This window comes from Lepidochelys olivacea (assembly GCF_965140295.1).
Source record: "Lepidochelys olivacea isolate rLepOli2 genome assembly, chromosome: 3".
Lineage (NCBI taxonomy): Eukaryota > Metazoa > Chordata > Testudines > Cheloniidae > Lepidochelys > Lepidochelys olivacea.
Window position 1 is genome coordinate 148,332,966 of NC_140413.1, and position 25,026 is coordinate 148,357,991.

The 25,026-nt window shown below is 43.4% G+C and overlaps 1 protein-coding gene across 2 annotated transcripts in view; it reads left to right on the forward strand.

Annotated features, from left to right (window-relative positions):
• The first annotated feature begins 422 nt into the window (after positions 1–422).
• RASGRP3 (RAS guanyl releasing protein 3) overlaps positions 423–25,026 on the forward strand; it is a 105,125-nt gene continuing 80,521 nt past the window's right edge. For both annotated transcript variants that reach the window (XM_084623964.1, XM_084623966.1), the window contains exon 1: positions 423–651. The gene's annotated coding sequence lies outside the window, so the exon portion shown is untranslated. The remainder of the gene's footprint in view (positions 652–25,026) is intronic.

Consider the following 25,026-nt stretch of genomic DNA (forward strand, 5'->3'; position numbering starts at 1 on the left):
AGTTTGAGGATAAGCAAAATTAATATTAAAATGAAATACTAGTAACTAAAGAAAACTATGTAAGGTCAAGAAGTCTGATGCTGTTATGTCCCATCACTGTGCTGTGAAATAGATCTGGATGAAATCCTAATAACATTTTATTACCAATAATGTTCTGCTCATATAGATGAGAACAGCATCTGAAAAACAAGAAACTTCTTCTAAAAGTTTTATATACATTTAAGTATTCAATAGCAAAAATACAAGATCTCTCCTTTGTTTAAATATATTTCCTGCCTTCTTTATTGTTATATACTGTGTAGTGGCAGACCTATTTATAGTCCAAGAAAAGGAAAAACCTCCACTGGAAGCAGAAAAACTAAGCTGGGAAAGAATAGCAGGAAGTGTGACTGCCATTTAGCCAAACAATTTAGAACTAATTGGGCTTAAAAGCTCTCCAGCTTTACTGTAGCTGCTGAGAGTAAACAGAGCACAATTCTGTTTTTCTCTTTAGAATCGTTAAAAGGGGGTGGGGGTGAATAATGAAAATAATGTAAGTACTGAAGAAGGGGAAAGAAAAATCTCAGCAGCTCAACACATGTAAGAGAAGTTATTGTGGAGAAAAAGAAGAACTATACAGTACTGAAAAGGGGTGGACTGTGTCAAATTAAGGTCAGTATCTCCTTTGGCATTTCTGCTTGCTACACTGTTAATGCAGTTGTCCATGGTTTTTCAGTCTAGCAGCTAGTAATAATATGTTTGTGTGGCAAAATTCAGTCTCCATACATTTTAGTATGAGCTTCAGAGAACGAATTTTGCCACACAAACATATTACTAGGTTAACTGGCCTTTAATGATAAAGCTTGCTTGAGAAATAATTGTGGTTTGGTTATAGATCCTTAAGAGTTCCTCCTAAGCAATAGAAATCTTTTCCAAACAACTACTATTAGATAATTTTGCTATTTCTGATACATTTGTCTTCTGTTTGAGCTTACAGTTATTAATTACTACAGTCATTTTGATGGAAGCTTTTTTCCTATAAAGAAAAACATGAAGTCAACACCAAAATGTACATTATTAAAAATGTCACAAAATAAAAGATTTAATCTTGTCAGACATGTCCATTGAAAAGAATCAACCTAAAATGGAGGCATCTGAAAGTTTATATTGTTCTTAAAAACATGATGGCAAATTACATATTTGGGATTAATTTAGTTATTTGCTTGCTTATTTAATTTCAAAATGATGCAGCAGCCATTGCAAAGTCCAATGTAATCAATGGCAGACTGAAATAGATTAGAAAATGTAAGCCTTTTGTTTTGGTATATTATTTACACATTTTATATCATCTTATGACAAACATAACCTGAAATTATCTATAAAAGCTACATTGTAAAATGTCAGGGTATAAAATATATCATCTTACTGGATGGGTACTAACAAGAACAGAAGACTCTTAGAGGAAAGTCCTAAAAATACAGATTTTCTCTCATTGATGGCGATCTAGATTAGGTTGGTTTTTGTTTTCTTCATTTCAAAATTGCTTTGCCTCATGCCAAAATAGGAGGTGGTGGTGTGACTTGAAGTCAAAATAGTAGAAATACAGGATATATCGTATAATTCTGAAATATTCAGTGATCTCCACAGGGTGTGGACAGTACTATGGGTTTTTCACCATTCTTGAATTCATCATGACAGTGATCATTATACCGGTTTCAGTGATGTACTGTATTATGTCTATCATGGTACAATCCCTATTATTCATGAATTACTCATGTTATTAAGGATTAGTGTGTTATTGTAAAATGTTGCTGGTGAGGAAAAGAAAAGGAAAAGTGTATGCTGTTATGCTACTTTATCCTGGTAGGATGGTGTTATGTTTAGACTCTGGTGTTGTGAAGATAGCAAGACAGGATGTCTGCTGATACATATGGAGGTAAGAAGCTGGGATAGGACAATGGTAAATAGTGTCAATCCGTGCTGTTTACTAACAGCCCGATCTTGTTTAGTGCTGAGCTAGGATTTCATGGCATCAGGTTGCTTATTCTATCTGGTTTAAAGCACTGCTTGTTTCCTTACAAGAGTTGTCTTTTCTAAGAGATTGTGGTCCTCCTCCTGTGAAGTGTGGAGCATCTATATTGCCATTGACTTCATTCTCACCAGAGATGCTCCACACTTCACAGGAGGAGGACCACAATCTCTTAGAAAAGACAACTCTTGTAAGGAAACAAGCAGTGCTTTAAACCAGATAGAATAAGCACAGCACAGGATTTTGGTCTATTAAAATATTTGCAATGGATGCCTTGGTAGATACAATTAATTTTTGTGGAGAAGGTTGATAGTCAATTTGTTCTTACTCAGCGCTATTTATGCGTGACTTCAGTAAAAGTTTTGTCTGCATAAGGACTGAGTAAAAACAAAGAGAGGATTTGGCCCATAGTTTTTAAGTCGAAAAAAGGTAAATTGCGCAATCCTTATTAATACAGATTACCTCTTGCTCACTTCAGTAGGGCTACTCAGATGAGTAAGTGCTCATCAAACTGCGTAAGGGTTGCAAAATCTATCCCTAAGTGAATGCGATTGGTTTAATTAATATTAACAGCTAGGCTTCAGGGACCCAACTGAATAGCAACACTATTCTCTCTTTGTACAATGCATGTGTATCAGCCTTGTTAATTCCAGAAAATATAGGATAAGTTGATCACTTTCTCTGCATAAGTCGTCAAACATTCAGAATTTTTCAGGTCTGAGATGTTCACTACAATATTATTTTAAAAGTACATTTGGCTTGTACGTGTGTACAAAACCTGAGACTATTGTTTAGCCAGGAAGAGGAAAACTGTTTGGGAACCAGCCATTTTATATTGTTAGTTTATAATAGTTACTATGGCTTAAAATGACAGAATAGTGTACTGAGGCAGTTTCATGCGTGCCTATGAAAAAGAGAGTATATTATAGAGGTTACTTAGAAATTACTTAATTCATACTGTGATGTGTCATTCCATATTCTTTATGAAAATATGCTTATGATATAAATATGACATAACTGAGATATACTTTATGCAAAATGGCTCATGTGAGATATCATTGGAAAGGTTATGATTTACTCAATGTGATTTTCCTATTTGTATGCATTTATCATTTCTGTATCTGAAAATAGGAATATTGACTATGTACCTGTATTTCAACTATGCTACTTTGCGTGATGCCCACTGCCAACACTTTAGGTACAGTAATTCCTCACTTAATGTTGTAGTTATGTTCCTGGAAAATGCACATCCAATTTCCCCATAAGAATGAATGTAAATGGGGGGAGGGGGTTAGGTTCCAGGGAAATTTTTTTTGCCGTACAGTGCAGTACTATAGTTGGGAGGTGCCCCCGCCTTACCCCACACAGGCACAGCCCACTGGCACTGGAGATACTGAGGCAGGCAAGGAATCTGACGGTGCTGTAGGCTAGGAGAAGCACATTGCGCAGCAGCAGGGGCAGCTTCCCCTACTCTGCAAGCACCAGGGACAGGGGGCTCAACCCTCGGCCCGCTCACTCCACCCCTTCCTCCAAGCCCCCACCCTTAACCCACCTCTTCTTCCCCCCCCCTTTAGTCCGCATGCCGTGTCCTTGCTCTTCCCCCCTCCTGCCCACGGCAATTAGCTGGCTTGCGATGTTCAGGGGGCAGGAGGGTGGGGGGAGGAGCGAGGACTTGGCACATAGCCTCCCCGCTCCCTCCCCTGCCTCCTGCCCGTGGCAATCAGCTGGTTTGCGGCATTCGGGAGGCAGGGGGAGGAGGGGGAAGGCACTGGTCCGCTGGGTATGCCGACGGGCGGGAGGCGCTGTGGGGGGGCATAGGGGAGCTGATAGGGGGGTTGCCAGCTGTGGACAAAGCAGGCAGCCAAACGACATTATAGAAAAGCATTGCACAATTTTAAATGGAGCATGTTCTGTAATTGATCGGGGACGTAAGATCGAAACAACGTTAAGCGAGAGGATGTTAAGTGGGGAGTTACTGTACAACAATGGAAAAGCCAGACAGGGCGGATGGCCCATCAACAAGGACAATGGACTGTAAAAGAGCTTAGTCTTCCTGTGAACGTGTGAGTCTGCCTGTGAAGAATGGCTACGAGGGCCCTATAGAGTCAGGTGGTCTTGTCACCTGATGCTAAAACATTACCTGGGACTTCTTGCAACTTTCCACTGTAAGTGAGGGAGGTGTCAAACTAGGAAACAAAGGACTCCCACTTTATGCAAATCCTATTTAAGGGTGGGGAGTGAGGTAATCCAGGTCATCAGTTCTCCCCTGCTACCCCACCTAAGATGACGGATGGAAACAAATAAGACTGAACATGGTGAAAGTACTGGGCCAAGGCTGGAAGGGCATCTGGCCTGTGAAGAAGATTATTAGAACCACATTTAGGGTGAAAACCCACATGTAACCTGTTTCTTTAGTGTATTAAGCTTAGTTTGCATGCTCTGTTTTATTTTCTTAGTAATCTGCCTTGTTCTGTCTGCTACCTCCTTAACTACTTAAAATACACCTGTTATAGTTAATAAATTTATTTCTGGCTTATAATATAACCCAGTTTATGTGATTTCTAACTGGGGGGGGGGTTGAGAAATTGTGCATACCTTCTTTGACATTGAGAGAAGAGGCGAATATAATATATCTGTGGGCCTGTACTCCAAGTGAGGTGGCCATCTGAGTGCTGGAGCGAGTCCCTTAAACTGAGTCTTCCCAGAGCTGATCTGCAGCTGGGTGTGTCCCTACCTGTGTGTGTGTTGGAGGAGGTTTTAAGAATCTGGCTCAGCAACACAGGTAAAAGGGGGCCCATGCTGGCAGAACAAGTAGACTCAGTGGTATCTCAGCACATCAAGTGACTTCCCAAGGGGTCCAACCCATCACACATACGTTTAATAAATTCATACTCTTAGAAAGGAGAATTAGGGACAAAATTCTGATCGTATACACGGATGAAAATCCACTGAAGTCAATACAGTTACTCTAGGGTAACCGAGGACAGAGTTTGTCCCATGGGGTTAAGTGCACGCAGCATAGCAGACTGTCTACCCACTTTTCTCTGCTTCTCACACTATGGGGAATGCAAAGCTGATGTAAAGCTACCTTTACCCACTCCCACACCCTTTCACACCTGCACTCAGCATGGGAATAGAGCAACTGAAAATCAGGGTCATTGTGTCTGCAGTACTGCCAAAATCAAGTGTTCAAAAATTATGAGTCAAGCTCCGTATAATCATGAGATTGTCTTAAAAACCATGAGACTTTTAAATACAATAAGTGTCAGGTGCTTTTTATTTGCCATTTGACATTTTAGTGTTAATGTTGTCAAGCTTTTCTCCACAACCAAGAAAGCTAGAACTTTAATTTAAATAAACTGAGATTCTTATAGAATCACATGATTCCAAGAGCTGGGGCTCTAAGAAAAACACCAAATATAATAAGACTTGATTTAACATTACTAGGGCTGACAGTACTGTGTCTGTGAGCTCACTAGCTTCAAAACACTATTTGTAGAATGAGATATATATCAAAAGGAGGGATTCTCTACTGGTGATGTAACTACTCCCAAGAGAAAGCAGTAAGCCTTACTCTTCAGCCACTCCAGAGTATATAATATACTCTGATTTTATAGGAAACAATAGACATGTTCAAAACATATAATCCAGAAGGATTTTATAACTATTTTATGAGAATCATAGATTCCAGGGCCAGAAGGGACCATTGTGATTATCTAGTCTGACCTCCTGTGTAGCACAGGACAAAAAACATCCCCAAAATAATTCCTAGAGCAGATATTTTAGAAAAATATCTAGTTTTGATTTAAAAATTGTCCGTGATGGAGAATCCACCTCAAATCTTGGTAATTTGTTCCGATGATTAATTATTCACTGTTAAAAATGTATGCCTTACTTCCAGTCTGACTTTGTCTAGCTTCAACTTCCAGCTGTTGGATCATGTTATACCTTTCTGTTAGACTGAAGAGCCCATTATTAAATATTTGTTCCCCCTGCAGGTACTTATAGCCTGTGATAAAGTCACCCCTTAATCTTTTATTTGTTTAGCTAAATAAATTGAACTCCTTGAATCTATCACTATAAGGCATGTTTTCTAATCCTTTAATCAATCACTTCCAGTAACCAGATAAACTCCTTTTAGTGAACACAGGCATTGACACACCTAAATGGTTGGTAGTGACAGTAACTTCTTAGCATCTGACGGGTGTTCAGCAATCTGTGTGAAATGACTTGGTGGTGCATCAACATGTAAACTGAAATATGAAAATTGAGTCTCCATTCATTCCACAGGGAGTTAATGTGCTTAACTTCCATTAGAGTTAACAGGAGTTATGTTATTAAATTCCCCATGCATTAGGTTATGAATAAGCCCCAGGTTTGTCAGGAGTTAACTAATACAATAAAACAACATGGTAAAGAATACTTTTTTATGTTTCTCTAATCTAATGACTTTCCTCTCTGCTTTTTTGTTGAATAGAGAGAGGTGAAAAATACAGTCATAAATCATATGGAAAACAATGAAATGCAAACATTTGTATTGATTTTGGTCTGTTATTTTAAAGTGAGGCCTACTGCTGTTGGTTTCTACCCACCCTGCCCTTAATGTGTCTATGCTTAAGTGTTGTAGGCCTAAAATAATCTTTTTTCAGTATTCATTAACTGAAGTATTAAAAATATCAAGATTTATTCTAAGATACCTACATTAAATGCACAGGGCCAAAAGTGTTTTATTCTGTGAGTTTAATAACTCGGAACATATTAGCTTAGATTGTAAATTTGGGTACAGCCCTGAGCAAGAGGTGATACTTTAAGATGCATGCCCTTATGAGAAGTTCCAGGAGACACTTAGTAAAATCCTGTACCTCTTGAAGTCAATGGTCAAAGTTTTGTCAAGAGATTCAGCGAAGCCAGGAATTCACTGAGAGACATCCCCGTGAGTCATAATTTCTTCCCTGCTCCCTCCTTGCTCCTGAGCAGGTAGTAATTTACCATTGACCTGTACCATCAATAAATTATTGCCTCCACAACATAAGATAGCTCAGATACTCTGGCCAGTGAGTAAGAAAGGGGGAGTCAAGTGTCCATCCATTCCCAACCCACCAGCTATGCTGCAAGTACCTCATTTATTCGTACATTTCTGGACTCAGTGTCTGGTTAGCCCCCCTAACTGTGTAGGAAAGATTGCTACTCCCTTGCATCTCTTTGTACTCTTGTCACATTCTGGCCTGCAACAGGGCGGCTTGCCCCTTAAGGGCTGGAGAGCCTGCGGCCAGCCAACCCAGATTATTAAGGAGGCATACCTGGATCCGATCAGGTAATTCCCTATAAGGGCAGCAGGTGGTTGTAGAAGTGGGGGAGGGTTGGGAAAGTGCAGGAACCCATAAGCTGTTGAAGGGAAGAGCTTGCTCCCAGGGAGCTAGAGCCCAAGCCCTGAGGCTCCAAACAGGTACAGCCTGTCAAAGCAGGAAAGGACCTAGGCTGGAAGGCTTGGGAGTAGAGTGAATTAGAGACTGCTAGGAATGAGTTGGCTCCCACAGAGAGATCTAAGGTGTAGTGTTTCCTTACTGAGATAGCAGGCAAGAAAAGTCTGGAAGTGACCTGGTAAGAGAATAAAACTGATGGACTGTGTTTAGGGACTTTGAGTTTTATTTTGGAGCTTTATTTATGTGACTAAACTTGGACCCTTGAGATGGGATGGTGAATGAGCAAGTAAGTTTAAGAGTTTAAGAAGCCATTTGAGGGAGAAATTATTAGCAGGGTGCATGGGAGGTGGCTGACCCCACTAAATGATCCAATAACATTATCAGAAAGCAGCAAAACCTTGGAAATGCAGGTGTTTTATTAGGGGACAGTTAAAGGAAGCTTTCCTAGAACACATGTGAATGTGGTGATCTATGCAACAGCCTAGCACAGCACATGGGGGACAAGCAAAACATTGTGGGGAATTAACCACTTGATAAAGAGCTTTCAGTTCTGGGTGTGTCAATACTATAAAGATATTGCCAAATGACATGCACTTAAGAGAAGAACAACAAATAAGGCTAATGCTAAAAGCTTTATATCAGATGAAATATTGAAAATGTTAAATAAGCATAAGCTGGCTAAGAACTGACCAAAGCCCAGTGTGCTGCAAATGTTTATGCAGGTGTTTAACTTCAAGTTGGTGAGTAGTCACATTAACTTCAACAGATTCATAGCGTTTAAGGCCAGAGGAAACCATTAGATCACCTAGTTTGACCACCTACATATCCCAGGCCACTAAGTTTCACCCAGGTTTCAGAGTAGCAGCCGTGTTAGTCTGTATTCGCAAAAAGAAAAGGAGGACTTGTGGCACCTTAGAGACTAACCCAGTGAACCCTGTTGAGCCCCATACCCTGTTTAAAGTAAAGCTTGTGTATAAGTATTTGCAAGTTCAAGACTTAAGGGGGAACATGATAATATTCTATATAAACTTGAAGGATCAGAATAGTGAGGATTAATTAGAGTGATAAAAAGCTCTTAGTTTAAGTGGGAACAGGAGCGTAGCCACTGGTGGGACTGGGTGAGCTGTGGCCCACCCACTTAGCACCCAGGCACACACCCTCAGCCCCACCTCTGCTCCCACCCCAGCATTTGCCCCACTCCTCCTGTCTGGTGCTCCAGCCGGGGAGCAGGGGTCAGGGTGTGGGGGCTTGCAAGCCCCCGACCCCTGCTCCCCAACTGGAGCACCAGAGAGGGGCAAACCCCTGTGCCCTGATCCTGTGCCCCTGCTGGTGTGCCAGGTGGGTAGGGCGGAGCAGGGCAAGCCCCTGATCTTGCTCCCTGGCTGGAGCGCCAGGCAAAGCTGGGCAAGCCCCCAACCCCATTCCCCAGTGGGAGCGCTGGGTGGGCATAGCAGGGCAAGCCCTCGTGCCCCGATCCTGCTCCCTGCTGGAGCACTGGGAGGGTAGAGCGGGGTAAGCCCCCAACCCTGCTCCTGGGCTGGAGCATCGAGCAGAGCAGGGCAAGCCCCGAGCCCCAGGCGGGAGCGGTGGCATATTTTTCCGGGCCCTCCCATTTTTCCAGGGGCCCTGGCCAGAGCATCTATTCCCCCCTGCAAGGCTGGCTGGAGGAGGGGAGACATGTTCCTGATCGCTCCTACCCCACATCATTGCCCACCCACCCCAAGCTGGGGCCCACCCACATGTGCCATCCTAGCTACACAGGGCCATCCTTAGGCATACGCAGCATATGTGGCTGCGTAGGGCAACTGAAAATTTGGGGCACCCTGGATTTTAGTGTCCACCCCCTCCCGGCTCGTCCTATCCCTGTTCTGACCCTTCCTGCAGGCTCCCATGCAGCAGGCTGCTGCAGCCTGGTGAGTCTTCCTCCGGAGGAGACCTAGGGCATGGCTACACTGGAAACTTCAAAGCGCTGTCGCGGGAATGCTCCCATGGCAGCACTTTGAAGTGCGAGTGTGGTCGCGCGCGAGCACTCCTGGTAATCCATCTCCACAAGGGGATTAGCTCCGAGTGCTGGGAGCGCGGCTCCCAGCACTTGGAGCCTGGCTCCCAGCACTTGGAGCCTATCTACACTAGCGCTTTAAAGCACTCAGACTTGCTGCACTTGGGGAGGGGGGGTGTGATTTTTCACACTCCTGAGCCAGCAAGTTAGAGCGCTATAAAATGTAAGCGTAGACAAGCCCCTAGTAACTTAAAAATGAAAAAGCCTTCCAGACCTATTTGCACAACATTGAAACTGTTAAAGAGCCATTCAAGTGGTAATGAAGCCCTTTAACAGGCATTTGCCAACCCACAGGTGTATACTGTCAGTTTATGAATTTACTGACAAAAACAGTTGTGCATTTCTGTAATGTTTATTCAGAACATGTTGGGCTACAGGACCTTAGTTTAAAATTTGCTTTAAAAATATTTCATTAGTGAGTTGGTGAAGATTATAAAATCACATCTCTTAAGAAATCCTTGCATAGATTTTTAGATGCACAATCATCTTTAGCCTTAAATACTTGGATCTTCAGACGTATAGTTTTTTAAATAAATCCTTCAAAAGACCACCCTTATCTAAAATGTACATTTTAATTTGAATTACTATAGTAAAAAAACCTTGCTTCCAAAGCCTTCCTGTCCTTTCTCCCCATCCCTTTTCCCCTTCCCACACACCTCTTTCCCCTCCCACGTTGAAGAGAACCTTTAAAGGGAGAACACCCCTTTCCTTCCAGATAGCTGGACAAAGAGTTTCCCTTTCTTTACCTTGGACTATCTGATGAACTAGTTTTAAGAGATCTCTCCAGCAAAATCAGTACCTAGTAAGATATAAAATCCTTTGTTATGCCTAAAATCTTTGGAAACATATTTTTTAAAGTTGGTGAAATTTCATAAACATGTCTATTGTTACAGAGATCACACAAAGTAAATTAGTGTTCCCTTTTTCTAAAAGCAATGAACATTGTTATGAACACAATAAACCTCTGTGATTGATTAATTTAAAATAATGTCTTTGTTTCAGTGAGTTAAATATGTAGTAATCTGGAATGATTACTTAATGAAGGCTTGAGAGTACATTTAAAATATAAAATCAGCTTAGAAATACTGATTAAGAAAATGTAAAACAGAGAAGAGCTGCATCATGTATTCCATAATATTTAATGTTGTATTCAGCAAGACAGCTGACTCACCCTTACTACAAAGTTTTTGCAAATAAACATCTGACAAACTTCAGGGCATATCAAAAAACCTGTGACTGCTCTTCCCCAGTAACCAGTATTAGTTTGGTGGTGGTAGCGGCCAATCCAAGGACAAAAGGTGGAATATTTTGTACCTTGGGGAAGTTTTGACCTAAGCTGGTAAAGACAAGCTTAGGAAGTTTTTCTTGCAGGTCCCCATATCTGTACCCTAGAGTTCAGAGTGGGGGAGGAACCTTGACATGGTGGCATAGTGGTGGGATTAACCTGAAATCATTTTGAGATCCAGTTGAGATTTTTTGAACTAGAAATACAGATTTTTAAAAGGATTTTTTTTTCCTTTGGAGCTGCTGGGAAAGCAGCTTGTTTTCTCTCTGCTTTGGAGCCAGAGCTGAGACAAAAGGGGATTATCTTTGTGAATTGCAGGTTTTCTTTGCCTGGAGGCAGGGTACTTAACTCCTGCAGGGAAATTCTCAGTCTTCCAACCCAGAGGTTTTTTGTTTTTTTTTCCCCCTAAAAGTAAATAGGGAGGGCGGTGTTCTACCCATTTTCCTGGAGACAAAAAGGGCAGGATTTTTTTTTTTTTTAGGATTTTGATTTTTTTGTTTTACAAGGAGCACAGGTTTGAAAAGGAAATTTTTTTTTCCGTTGGGCTGCTGGTAAGCAGGTTTCCAAGTAGTTGGAGGTTTTTTGCTTTGATTTGGGCCCAGAGCAGAGACAAGGGAATTGGCTTTTTCTGTAGGCTGACAATCACTATCAGAGAATAGGTATTCTATTCCAGCACAGCAAAATTTTACAGCCAAGTTTTGTTTATTTCTAAACTTTGGGTGTAAAGTTAGTTAAAACAGAGAGGTTAGAATGACAAAATCCATGGCTCGACACAAGCTGGAATTAGCCAGATTTCAGGCGGCGGAAAGACAAAGGGAACATGAAAGACAGATAGAACTCATGCGGCTGAAGAAGGAACAAGCGAGAGAGGCAGAACAACACCAAGCGGCTACTCACAGGAGAGCTATGGAAGCAAGGGACAAAGAACTGGAGAAGGAAAAAGAGAGGAAGTATGTGGAGGAGATGGAGAACATAAAGGCTCACTAGAATATCCCAACAAACCCTAGTAATCCTTCTCCAAGTACCACTTCCCATCCCAGAAAGTTCCCCACCTACAAGGCAGGCGATGATACTGAGGCCTTCCTAGAAAACTTCGAAAGGGCCTGCCTTGGGTACAACATCTCTACTGACCAATACATGGTAGAGCTGAGGCCGCAGCTCAGTGGACCCTTAGCTGAGTTGGCAGCTGAAATGCCTAAAGAACACATGAACAAGTATGAACTGTTTAAATCCAAGGCGAGAGTCAGAATGGGGATAACACCCGAGCAGTCTCGTCGGAGGTTCAGAGCCCTAAGGTGGAAACCAGACGTGTCATTTACCCGACATGCCTACCATGTTGTGAAACATTGGGATGCCTGGATATCAGGAGCAAGTGTTGAATCTCCAGTAAATTTGCCCTTCCTAATGCAAATGGAACAATTCTTAGAGGGTGTTCCTGAGGAAATAGAAAGATACAGCCTAGATGGGAAGCCCAAAACTGTAATCGAGGCAGGAGAGATTGGAGCCAGATGGGTGGAGGTGGCAGAGAAGAAGAAAACTGGTCGCAGTTGGAGCGGAGACCAGAAGGGACCACCCCAGACCACACCCTATTACCGGGGGCCGCCCAAAGCCCCACCTACCTCCCAAAGAACCCTCCAGACCCCTTATCGTCCCACCACCCCGTTCTCCAGCAACCCACCTCGCCCCAGTGACCCGCCAGCTGAACGATGTTTTAAATGTAACGAGCTGGGGCATGTAAAGGCCAACTGCCCCAAGAACCCCAACAGATTACAGTTCATTGCACCGGAATCACACCAGAGGTCCACAGGCCCAGATACCTCCCAGATACCCTTGGAGCGGAGGGAAACTGTGAGTGTGGGCGGGAAGAAGGTCACCGCATGGAGGGACACCGGAGCACAAGTGTCAGCTATCCATGCTTCCTTAGTGGACACCAATTTAATCAACCCAGAGATCCAAGTGACGATTCAACCCTTCAAGTCCAACTCTTTCAATTTGCCTACAGCCCAGTTGCCTGTCCAGTACAAGGGCTGGTCAGGAACGTGGACTTTTGCAGTCTATGATGATTATCCCATCCCCATGCTGTTGGGGGAAGACTTGGCCAATCATGTGAAGCAGGCCAAGAGGGTGGGAACGGTCACCCGCAGCCAGGCTAAACAAGCCGTGAGGCCTAGCTCTGTTCCGGAAACTTCTATCAGGACCCGGTCAGAGGTGATGGACCCGGACCCCAGGCCAATGTCTGCAACAGCAGTAGTGGATCCCGTCCCAGAGACCCAGACGGAACCAGTCCCAGAACCAGAACCAGCCGAACAACCAACACCAGACCCAGTGTCAGCACTGAATCCAGTACTTGCAACCTCAACACCAGAGGGCCCCACCGAACCTGAACTGGCAGCAGCCGATAACCCTACACAAGAGGCTCAGCCGGAGCCTGAATCCCAACATAGTGCACCAGCGGAGAGCAGTTCACAGTCAACAGAAACAGCTCCATCCCCTATATTGCTTCCAGAGGGACCAAGCCTAGGTCCACAATCCCATGAGGAACTGATGTCTCCAACATCAAGGGAACAGTTCCAGACCGAACAGGAAGCAGATGAAAGCCTCCAGAGAGCTTGGACGGCGGCACGGAGCAACCCACCGCCTCTCAGCTCTTCTAATTGATCCAGGAAGAGGACTTTTATACAAGGAAACTCTTTCTGGGGGACACCAGGAAGACTGGCATCCTCAGAGACAGTTGGTAGTTCCAACTAAATACTGGGCCAAGCTCTTGAGCTTAGCCCATGATCACCCTAGTGGCCATTCTGGGGTGAACAGGACCAAAGACCGTTTGGGGGGGTCATTCCACTGGGAGGGAATGGGCAAGGATGTTTCTACCTATGTCCAGTCTTGTGAGGTGTGCCAAAGAGTGGGAAAACCCCAAGACCAGGTCAAAGCCCCTCTCCAGCCACTCCCCATCATTGAAGTTCCATTTCAGCGAGTAGCTGTGGATATTCTGGGTCCTTTTCTGAAAAAGACAGCCAGAGGAAAGCAGTACATACTGACTTTCATGGATTTTGCCACCTGATGGCCGGAAGCAGCAGCTCTAAGCAACACCAGGGCTAAAAGTGTGTGCCAGGCACTAGCAGACATTTTTGCCAGGGTAGGTTGGCCCTCCGACATCCTCACAGATGCAGGGACTAATTTCCTGGCAGAAACTATGAAAAATCTTTGGGAAGCTCATGGGGTAAATCACTTGGTTGCCACTCCTTACCACCATCAAACAAATGGCATGGTGGAGAAGTTTAATGGAACTTTGGGGGCCATGATACGTAAATTCGTAAATGAGCACTCCAATGATTGGGACCTAGTGTTGCAGCAGTTGCTCTTTGCCTACAGAGCTGTACCACATCCCAGTTTAGGGTTTTCCCCATTTGAACTTGTATATGGCCGTGAGGTTAAGGGGCCATTGCAGTTGGTGAAGCAGCAATGGGAGGGATTTACACCTTCTCCAGGAACTAACATTCTGGACTTTGTAACCAACCTACAAAACACCCTCCGAACCTCTTTAGCCCTTGCTAGAGAAAACTTACAGGATGCTCAAAAAGAGCAAAAAGCCTGGTATGATAAACATGCCAGAGAGCGTTCCTTCAAAGTAGGAGACCAGGTCATGGTCTTAAAGGCGCTCCAGGCCCATAAAATGGAAGCATCTTGGGAAGGGCCATTCACGGTCCAGGAGCGCCTGGGAGCTGTTAATTATCTCATAGCATTCCCCACCTCCAACCGAAAGCCTAAGGTGTACCATATTAATTCTCTAAAGCCCTTTTATTCCAGAGAATTAAAGGTTTGTCAGTTTACAGTCCAGGGAGGAGACGACGCTGAGTGGCCTGAAGGTGTCTACTACGAAGGGAAATGTGCTGGTGGTGTGGAAGAGGTGAACCTCTCCATGACCCTTGGGCGTATGCAGCGACAGCAGATCCAGGAGCTGTGCACTAGCTACGCGCCAATGTTCTCAGCCACCCCAGGACTGACTGAACGGGCATACCACTCCATTGACACAGGTAATGCTCACCCAATTAGAGTCCAACCTTACCGGGTGTCTCCTCAAGCTAAAACTGCTATAGAACGGGAGATCCAGGATATGTTACAGATGGGGGTAATCCGCCCCTCTGGCAGTGCATGGGCATCTCCAGTGGTTCTAGTTCCCAAACCAAATGGGGAAATACGTTTTTGCGTGGACTACCGTAAGCTAAATGCTGTAACTCGCCCAGACAACTATCCAATTCCACGCACAGATGAACTATTAGAGAAACTGGGATGGGCCCAGTTCATCTCTACCTTGGACTTAACCAAGGGGTACTGGCAGGTACCGCTAGATGAATCTGCCAAGGAAAGGTCAGCCTTCACACACATCTAGGGCTGTATGAATTTAATGTACTCCCTTTCGGGCTGCGAAATGCACCCGCCACTTTCCAAAGACTTGTAGATGGTCTCCTCGCGGGATTAGGAGAATATGCAGTCGCCTACCATGACGATGTGGCCATATTTTCGGATTCCTGGGCAGACCACCTGGAACATCTACAAAAAGTCCTTGAGCGCATAAGGGAGGCAGGACTAACTGTTAAGGCTAAGAAGTGTCAAATGGGCCTAAACAGAGTGACTTACCTTGGACACCAGGTGGGTCAAGGAACTATCAGCCCCCTACAGGCCAAAGTGGATGCTATCCAAAAGTGGCCTGTCCCAAAGTCAAAGAAACAGGTTCAATCCTTCTTAGGCTTGGCCGGTTATTACAGACGATTTGTACCGCACTACAGCCAAATCGCCGCCCCACTGACAGACCTAACCAAAAAGAAACAGCCAAATGCTGTTCAGTGGACTGAAAAGTGTCAGAAGGCCTTTAACAAGCTTAAAGCGACACTCATGTCTGACCCTGTACTAAGGGCTCCAGACTTTGACAAACCGTTCCTAGTAACCACAGATGCGTCTGAGCGTGGTGTGGGAGCAGTTTTAATGCAGAAAGGACCTGATCAAGAATTCCACCCTGTAGTGTTTCTCAGCAAAAAACTGTCTGAGAGGGAAAGCAACTGGTCAGTCACTGAAAAAGAATGTTACGCCATTGTCTATGCTCTGGAAAAGCTACACCCATATGTTTGGGGATGACGTTTCCACCTGCAAACCGACCATGCTGCACTGAAGTGGCTTCGCACCGTCAAAGAAACTAACAAAAAACTTCTTCGGTGGAGTTTAGCTCTCCAAGATTTTGATTTCGACATCCAACACATCTCAGGAGCTTCTAACAAAGTGGCTGATGCACTCTCCCGTGAAAGTTTCCCAGAATCAACTGGTTAAAATCGTCCTTGAGATGTAGAAAATATTGTTAGTCTTTATGTACTTGGTAGTATATTTAGAGATGCATGTGTCTTATTAACTCTGTTTTTCCTAGAGCTCCAGGAAGAAATCCCAGCCAGTGTTTCACCCTAGCTGAGATTTGGGGGGCGTGTCATAAATATAAAGGGAAGGGTAAACCCCTTTGAAATCCCTCCTGGCCAGGGGAAAGCTCCTCTCACCTGTAAAGGGTTAAGAAGCTAAAGGTAACCTCGCTGGCACCTGACCAAAATGACCAATGAGGAGACAAGATACTTTCAAAAGCTGGGAGGAGGGAGAGAAACAAAGGGTCTGTGTGTCTGTCTGTATTCTGTCTTGGCCGGGGATAGACCAGGAATGGAGTTAGAACTTTCAGTAAGTAATCTAGCTAGGTACGTGTTAGATTATGATTTCTTTAAATGGCTGAGAAAAGAACTGTGCTGAATAGAATAACTATTTCTGTCTGTGTATCTTTTTTGTAACTTAAGGTTTTGCCTAGAGGGGTTCTCTGTGTTTTGAATCTAATTACCCTGTAAGGTATCTACCATCCTGATTTTACAGGGGGGATTTCTTTATTTCTATTTACTTCTATTTTTATTAAAAGTCGTCTTGTAAGAAAACTGAATGCTTTTTCATTGTTCTCAGATCCAAGGGTTTGGGTCTGTGGTCACCTATGCAAATTGGTGAGGCTTTTTATCCAACATTTCCCAGGAAAGGGGGGGTGCAAGTGTTGGGAGGATTGTTCATTGTTCTTAAGATCCAAGGGTCTGGGTCTGTAGTCACCTAGGCAAATTGGTGAGGCTTTTTACCAAACCTTGTCCAGGAAGTGGGGTGCAAGGTTTTGGGAAGTATTTTGGGGGGAAAGACGTGTCCAAACAGCTCTTCCCCAGTAACCAGTATTAGTTTGGTGGTGGTAGCGGCCAATCCAAGGACAAAGGATGGAATATTTTGTACCTTGGGGAAGTTTTGACCTAAGCTGGTAAAGATAAGCTTAGGAAGTTTTTCATGCAGGTCCCCACATCTGTACCCTAGAGTTCAGAGTGGGGGAGGAACCTTGACACTCCCCAAGCGGCAACTTCACCTGCCGCCCATGACAGCAGGTAAAAGCGGGTTGGCTCCCGCATACCCAGAGCACACTGCAGTCTCCTTAGGCAGGGGTCATATTCACGGAGCCTAATGTGCCGGCACCATGCTTTCTGCGTGAGGGAGAGGGTACGGGGTTCTCTGTGGGGAACTGTGACTCTCCACCGCCATGAGTCTTCATATCCTTTGCTGCCTCATCCCTCCTCCCACCCCCCCAGGCTGTGAGCCCAGGCTGCCAGCGGGCATAGGGGCACCAGTTTAATAATACTGCATAGGGTCCCATAAATCCTAAGGACGGCCCTGAGGCTACGCCACTGAATGGGAGTTAAGTGGTGCATAGGCTTGTGTCAGATTTCATCATGGGTTGTATTCACCCTATATGTGACTTCCCTTTTTTAAGCGTAAATAGCTTTTGCTGATGGTGCAGCATGTCTCTTTGCCCAGCATTCTTGGAATCTCACACTAATGTACTGTACCAGTGTAATCTTGTATTGTGTTACTCTACTGTTCTGGACTATTCTGCAGAATGTTGTAGTTGTTTAATAAGGAGGTATGGGCGAGGTTTCCAAGGGTTGAGTAGCTCAGTAATAATGGAAGCGGGAACTTGAAACAACATCCAAACAACTGAATTTGAAAGTATTCTTGACTGGTTCAGAAGTGTGGGAAGGCAAAGCTTTGGACTGGTGCTGGATTTTTCAAAAATACTTTGCCTTCTTCATAGTTACTGCTAGGCCTTAGTTACAGGTCACAGTTACATGACAATATCTCTGCCTTCTCCCTCCAAGGCAAGTGATGAATGAATTTTAGAGATTGATGATGGATGGTTAAACATCCATACTGTCTTCATCCCAGTGTGATTTCATAGCTGCTATATGACCTGTACTGAATCCTGAACATCGTGAAACATTTTGTGTGAAGTATTCAGAGTATAAGAGTGAATAGATACCTCACATATGGATAACAAAGCAAGATAGCATCTTTACTCTGTTAAAGGCTATAGGTGGAAATCTCAGCAAGAGGTGAAGGTCCAGATTCAGCCATGCTGAATAACTTCAACAGAGTCATAAAAGCAGGGAATTTAGACCCTAGGGGGCGGGGCTATGGAGTAGAATGCCACATGTGATGAGACTTGCTTATCCTCTCAAGCACAAATGGTGAGCATTGTAGTGACAGCCTCCGAGAAAGCCTCTTCCATGTGAAGAGCTGAGTGCTCTCTAGTCTCATCGACTGACTGCAGAGGGAGCTGAGGGTTTTCTGTAGCACAGATGAAAACTTTTCAAAAACTCAAATCATTGACAAAAATCATTCAGCTTTTTTTTTTTTTTTTGGACCAGCTCTAACTTTCAGCAGCTTTCTAGTTTAGCCTTTTAATCCTCTTTCCTTCTCTTGTAAATTCATTGTAAATGTATTGTTTTAAGTTATTATGGATTGTCTGTATCAGTTGTAGGTATTTTGGTGCAAGGTAGAGGAAGATCAGGTATATCAGCCTGTCCCCATCTCATTGTGCAGATTGTACAATCAAAGTTCTCAGTGTTAGGTGCTGTTGTGATGCTGTGGTTGGTAGCACTTACATAAAGATTAACAAGCAGAACATTTTTCACCTGCTTGTGTATAATGCAAATCTTGATAAATAACTTGTAGTCTAGCCTTGCTTTGGGAAAAGCTTTCTGAGCTGGATAATTAACAACATGGTGATTCACAATCATCTTATGATATGCTATGAATCTCTCTATCAGAACAAGCAACATTGGGCTGATTGGGGAATAAAAGGCCCCTTCTTAGAAATGTTATGCATCATTTATATGGGCTTTTAATCACACTGTCTTTGGAAAACTGTGGGATGCATTTGACTATGAAAGACACAGAAGCACTATTTCCACGTTATCTATTCAGATTAGCTACGTATGTGTCTTTTTCACTTAATGTAAGTACTCAGCATTATGTGATATACCCAGAAACTCCACTAAAGAAGATAAAATCAAATAGAAAGTCTAGTCTTGTGATGTCACAAGACAGAGCCATGAAATTTGTTCCCAACTCTGCCACACTTTTCCTGTATGACCTAGGGCAAGTTATAAACTCCCTGCATCTCAGACTTCCCTTCTGAAAAATGGGATTGATATTTCTCAAGGGTCTTGTGAAAAGAGAGCTCTATGAATATTACCAAAAAATGCCAGTATTCAATAGAATATATTATTTCAATCTATAAAATGATAGGAGGTGCCTCTATAAGTCTAGGTACCTCTGACAATTATTTAAATACACTAAATCAGTATACCAAAATAAAGAATAGCCCCACAACATATAATCATTCTAAATAACCACTCAGCATGAAAAGAAATACATTCGTTTTGACTCTAACGCCCAGTTTGTGTTCACTTCCCACAAATGTTCTAACTAGTATGTTTATTAGCAAAAATGTTCAGCTTAAGTCCTTGTTTTAGCAATGTTGCAGAATACCTGTGGAAAGTAAATTCTGAGATCATGAATGTGAGTATGCACACTGGAAAATCCTGCAGCTCTGGGTTGATGCATGCTCAGTTGATCTGTGGGGATAGCGCTTCTATGCAGCCTGCTCAGCATATGGCAGCTGTGAAGTGCTGGAGCACGCCCAGTGCAGATGAGAATTTAGCTGGCAAACTGGTCTCTACTGAGCATGTGCACACTGAGATTTTTTAAAGGGCTTATAACTTAACCGAATTTGTGTGAATTTTCACACGGACAACAAAAGGCACCACAATGCCAGTCTCATCTCCCTGACACATTTCTATTCTGTGCTCCGAAGCATGAAGTTAATGCTTCTGAACAAAACTCCTGTACAAATTTTTTAACATGACAACACAAAATACTTATTCCTTCATTTCTGAGAATTAGAACTTTCAAATTATTTAAATTTTCAAAAAAATCAACCTGAGGCAGACAAACAACATAGAGAATTTCAGGCCAAACAATTAAATTAAATAACTGAAAACAGGATCTTGCAATGCAAAGTGTTACTCAAGCTTAATTGTGGTAATTGCTAACTGTACCACGTATAATTAATTGACAAATAATTTCTATTGTAAAGAGAGGACATATTTCAATGCATAAGCAGTTAGAGATAGAGTTAGTTGATCTGTTGACTCCAACTCTGCATCTCTTGATTTTCAGTGTTTGATTTCTCAACCTTAATATTGGTATGGGGTTCCCCCCTCCCAATAATATCAATACAAGGAACATGTCTTGATAGAAATCCTAGTTAAAAGGGTGCAAGTATTTGCAGAACTATAGCACCCCAAAGCTGAAAGTATTTTGTAGAATTCAGAGTTGATTTATTTAAACTATTCATCACTAATGTAGCTTATAGATGCTGCAGTCTGACTGAGCTTGCTATAAAACTGATAACCCTTGGCTTCAAGATTTACTTTCCATCATGTCCTTTAGATGCCCTTCAGCTGAACAACTTCATGTGAGAGCTGTTAGGTTATTTATAGTAGGCATTTTAATCACACTTAGATATTATTAAAACATCCTGTCTAGTGAAGATTTCCAGTTTTCTTTCTTTCAGTTCTGTTGCTAGTGAAAGGATATATATTATTTGGACCAGTGAAGTAGATCAGCAAGCCCAGCAGCTGCTTTTTAGACTTGGATTCCACATACTCAAATGACTACAGTCAAATGACTGTTTTAACTTAGGAAATGGATGTATATAATGGACCAGATCCTCAGCTGCTGTTAACTGGCATAACTCCATTGAAGGTATGTTGATTTACCCCAGCTGAAAATCTGGCCAATTACTATACAAAATGCAGAATGTTTTTTAAATTCTGTAAAGGTTCTTAATCCCCCCACAGTGCACAAAAGGACAGTCACCAAATGCCAATAATTCACAAAATAATTCCGTGACCTGTACTGAATTGAGCACATTAATCAGTGCTCAAATTAATAAACATTCATATGAATAATTAATAGAACAGAGCTATTACACACTCAAATAGGACTAAAAAGCTAAGAGAATCACTTAATAGTAAAAACAAGCCATAAAATATTGAAAAAGGAGAGGTTTTGCTCTTTTATTATTTATTTATGGCATCAGCAGTGTTCTAGGCACTTTATTTTGCAAAGTACACAAAGTGAATGACTTGCAGTTGACCCCAACATGAATCAAAAGGATAGGGTAACTTCTCCATTTTCTTCACGATTTTTGTGGCTTGTTTTGTTAAGTTATAGATACCTGGTGCTTAACTTCAGCTTTTTAACTTTATATTTGGGTGTGCTGAATTTATTTATTTATTTATTCCCTGCCGCCCCACCCCCCACCCCCGCCTGAATATCTACACAGCAAGTTTATTGCCCTGCAGCCAAAGCCCTGTTGAGCGTGAGTCAGCTGACATGGGACAGCCATGGGGTTGTGTGTGTATCTACCCTTAGCGCACAGGATGGACCTACTTTGGGAAGGAATCAGTGAAACAAAGGAGGCTGTCATTTACCTCCTCTGTTGCAGCAGTTGGAAGGTTTGTGATGAATGAGGCAGGAGATTGCAGGAAGAGAAAGGCCAGTCTCTCAGTTAAGGCAGTTGAATGCCAACGAGGCAGGAGCACCGGAAGATCCCTGAAAGTAAGGGGCCCTGTGCTGCCCTGCCCCCTCTCCCTAGCCTCCTGTTGCTTACCCTTACGGCCAGCCGGTAAAAAGTGGCGCCCCTGCTACAGGGTTCCTTTTGGATGCTGGGCAAGTCACTTGCACTGAACTTTCCCAGGCAGTCACTTCTGCCAGCTTTCATTACAGGTCCTCCTGGACCCTTCCTTGTGGTAATGTTATGGTCGGCAGAGGGAAGTCCATTACCAAAGGCAGCCATTGCCATGACAACCAGGGTACTAGTGACTCTCCACAGGTATGCAAATGAACTGGAAGGAGGGAGTGGTGAGTGGTTGATTATCTCTGATCTCACAATGACAGGAGATGGCAGCAAATGTATACTCAGGGGGGAGAGTAATCAAGTTTTTCCCAAATTTCCTAAAAAGCCAACAACATACAAACACATGGGAGGTCACTGCATGAACATTCATTGTAGCTGAAATTTGGTTCAAATTCCTCACAGCATGCTTACAAAAAGGGATCTGAAAAAAGATGAGACACTGAGGCAGGGGTGCTGGAACTGGGGGGACAGAAGGCCATGGCCCGCACTTTTTACTGGCCTTACACATGAGCAATGTGGGGGGCGGGGAGAGGACTGGGGCGGGGGAAGGGGTGGTGCACGGGAGCAAGGCCACGGTTCAGGCGCCGGTGCCCCCTCACTTTTGGGACCTTCCACCACTCCCACACTGAGGTACAGACCCTTTAAAACAGAACATTCCATTGCTTCCTTAACTATGGTCTTATGGGAGTGAGACCATAATAACAGAACCTTTATTATTATTATTATTATTAATGGGGATGATGCAAAGAAAGGAAAGAAACAAGCTTGAGTCCCAGGTTGTATCTACACTTACAGTTTAAAAACCCATGATTGGTCTGTGCCAGCTGACTCAGGCTAAGGGGCTGTTTAATTGTAGCGTAGATGTTCTGGCTCAGGCTGGAGTGCAGGCCCTAGGACTCTGCAAAGTAGGAGGGACACAGATTTCAGGCTGTAGACTGAGCCTGAGGCTATGTCTACACTATTGGGGTAAGTCAATCTACGCTGTGCAACTCGTGTTGACTTACCATAGATCGAGTTACCGCAGAGTCTACACCACGGGGGGTCAACGGGAGAAAATCTCCCATCAACTTACCTTACTCTTCTCATAGGGGGTAGAGTACAGGGTCAACTGGAGAGCGATCTGTAATCGATTTGGCAGGTCTTTACTAGACCTGCTAAATCGACTGCCAGTGGATCGATCTCAGAGTGTCGATCTCTGCCATAGTGTAGACCTGCCCTGAATGTCTACCCGGGAAGCCTGTCAGCTGACACAAGCTTGTCAGTTGGCACGGGCCCGCCATGGGTGTCTGTAACAGGATCCCTATGGTACAACCTGGGACTGTGAGACTGCTGTTTCCTCTTAAATCATTAATCTGGGTTGTCTCTCTCACAATGGTGGCAAGTAGCAAAGCCCTCTAGGAGCTGTTACCACTCCATACAACTGCATGTGAAGCCCCACACCCGGCTGGATTGTATGAATGCTCCCAGAGCCACTCATGAATCACACCAGAAAGGCACCAGCCAAATCTCCACAGCTCCCGTCCTTGTTCCTTAGTAATATACCCTCTTGCATTGCTCAAGACCCTTTCCTAAGCAAAACAAGTTTACTGATTACAAAAGATAAATTTTAAGTGATAGGCAAAAAGTCAGAGTGGTTACCAAAATAAAATAAAATATATAAGTACGCAGTCTAAACTCTCAACCTATAGACTGGGCAACATCTAGATTAAGCAGTTTTTCTCACTCCACTGGATATTGCAGATTGGTCACAGTCTTTTCATACACAGGCTTTCCCGCTTAGCTTCAGGACCAGTCTCTTCAGCTCCAGCGTTCTCGTTGCCCTCAGCGTAGGTGGGGGAGAAGAGAAAAGACGAAGCATGGGGCCACTGTGTTCTGTTTTATACCCTTGTTCCATGTGCTTGGAGAACCTAAGTCCAGGCACGTCTGGTGGGCATTGCTCAGTCACCAGACAAGGTTGAGTAATTTCTCTGGTTGAGTAATCTCTCTTTGTGCAAGTGAGTCTTTGAACTGTAACTCTCTTGCTTGACCATGGCTTTTGATAGTTGTTCGACACCCGCCTGGGCATTGGTTAGCTCGCTTGTTCTTGTCTCTGGGGATCTAATATCTTGGCAATTCCCCAGTTCACAGCATATTTTAGTGACAACCATATGACACAATCTCATAACTTCATATGCACTAATGATATACAGATTTAGATAGAACAATGGCTTTCAGCAGATCATAGCCTTTCCCATGATATCTTAAATGGCACACTTTAAATGAATATCACAATTATATATAAATAATGAATATGGGGGGTTACAGGGTGCTCCCCTGAGGTATAGAGTGTCACAGTGTCTAACTGCAGTGTAGACATACCCTTAAAGCCCCAGCTGTGCTGCAGGATGGGCAGTTAGGAAAAAAGCTGCTTTTCACTTGTAAATTAACTGTCTTTATTATGGAGTTGGTAACAGCCCACGGTATGTTTTTTAGAGTCACTTTTCAGAATAGAACTGCACATTAAAGTCAATGAAACAAATCATCAGGTCTTTACTTAGATCCAAATCATTCCCTGAGGAGAAAAGCATGCATGGGAAATGGAACTCCCTGAGCTTCTTATGGGAGTTTCCACCAGATCTTTTTAACAGAGATGGGGTTTTATCCCTCCCCATCCCTGTGGAACAAGTAGGCATTTCATCCCCAAAATATATGGTTCTCCTAAGATCAGTGGGGATACACTGGAGGTCAGGTGCTTCCATGCTTCCTTCTGCTCCACTACCTCTTTCATCCCAACTTGTCCAATGAACATGGTGGAGCCAAGCTGGCTAGAGCTTCACTTGCCTGCAACTGCACCCAGACACACCTGCAAAAGAGAGTGGGGCTCCATCATGGAAAAAGGGGCATGCAAACATTAAACCAGCCTTGGGCAGGATTCATTTTTCTATTTATTCCCTGCTGGTTTCTTTGAGACTGGGGAAGATAATGCATGTTGCACACCTTGCAGTTCTGCCTCCTCTATATGCATAAATCCTCATCTCTGCAGTTGGCCATCTGTCCACATACAGGTAGGATACAACGAAAGCATCACTTATGAAGCACCTTGGTTTGGATTTAATCTGAGATTTTTTTCCCCTTCATTTAATTTTTAGAAAATACATTTTGCTGCTTTTTTAAGAA